The sequence below is a fragment of the Lathyrus oleraceus genome, chromosome 7 (genome assembly GCF_024323335.1).
Source record: "Lathyrus oleraceus cultivar Zhongwan6 chromosome 7, CAAS_Psat_ZW6_1.0, whole genome shotgun sequence".
Taxonomy (NCBI): Eukaryota; Viridiplantae; Streptophyta; class Magnoliopsida; order Fabales; family Fabaceae; genus Lathyrus; species Lathyrus oleraceus.
Window position 1 is genome coordinate 497,941,150 of NC_066585.1, and position 1,600 is coordinate 497,942,749.

Genomic DNA, 1,600 nt, shown 5'->3' on the forward strand with positions numbered 1-1,600 from the left:
TGATATGATATTTACTTGTAATAGTTCAAGGATGGCTTCAAAATTTAGGGAGGTTATGATAAGTTATTTTAAATTGATGGATTTAGGTCTAATATCCTATTTCATTGGAATTTAGGTATTCCAAAAAAATGATGAAATTTATATTTCGCAAAAGAAGTATGCATGTGATATTTCGAAGAAGTTCAAGATGGAGCAACCAAAGCCAATTTACACGCTTGTTGAAGATAGGTTAAAGTTGACAAGATAAAATGATGGCAATATGGTAGACTAAACCCAATATAAAATTCCTATAAGAATTCTAAGATATTTAATTGAGACAAGATTAGATATAGTATATAAATTTGGTTTTCTTAGGAGATTCATGAAAGAACCATGTGTCATCCATTTGCAAGGAGCTAAGAGGAGTATTCTTTATACCAAAGGTACACTGAGTGATGTAATTTTTCATGCTAGTAAGAATTATGTGGAGCTTGTTCAATACACATATAATGATTGGGCTGGAGAATTATTGGGATGGAGAAATAGAAACAAGAAAAAGAACTCCATGGTACACATTTCATTTAGGTACTAGTGCAATTTAATGGTATTCGAAGAAACAACCCATTGTTACGATTTCTACCATTGAAGCAGAATATATAGCAGTAACCACTTGTGCTACTCAAACTTTATGGATGAGAAGAATTTTAGAAATCATGCACCAGAAGCATAATAGCCCTACAAAGATATTTCTTGTCTAATTTATCTACCTATCAATGGCTAACTATTACATCCTTCTATGATCCATAGGTTTGAGTCATTTGGAATGATAATTGAACACATAAGATCTAGTCTTTAGGAGGCTCAAACTAAGATGATTCATAAGCGAAAATTACATGCATAATAGTTAAATGATATTATTTCACATTACCATGATGATTCACTCATAGAGTATCATAGGCTTTATGTCTTCAAGATTTATTTTTTGTATCCAGTTGGTACAAAAATTTCCATGGATAAGAAAGAAATGTGATTTTGTATACATGTAGTAATTCATAGATATACAAACTATTCGTGAGTATAGTTGAGGAGTTTCATGCCTGGTTTACTTGTAAGCAGAGTTGAGCAAAGCCAGTAAGTTCAAGACTAAATTGTTGGCCTGAAACAAGTATCTCTTTCAAGTAATATTTGTGTAACCTATTATTTTTCTATAACTTATAATTTTTTTTCGTTTAACTTATTTTTAGGTCTAGATACTGCAACATTTTCCTATTATTTCTATGTTAGAAATTATCAATGTCTACAATTAAGAGTCTCCTTTGTCTTGTTACATTCTTTTATATAGAGAACACACAACTTTATTGGATGTCATTTGTTTCTACCCATACACGAATCACTATCAGACACAACCATTAGAGGATTGTAATATCTTATATTCTTTTAAACACTAATTTCCTTATTAAGCGGGATAAATTAGGTAATTATTATGCTAAGAGAAGATTAGAGTGGTAAATACTCTTGAAGTTATTACTAATTAGAATGGAGGGATGGCAAGGGTAGAATGGTAACTACCCACCCAATTTGATTTCACTAAAGGATATACGACTTTACTACTTGTTGTCTC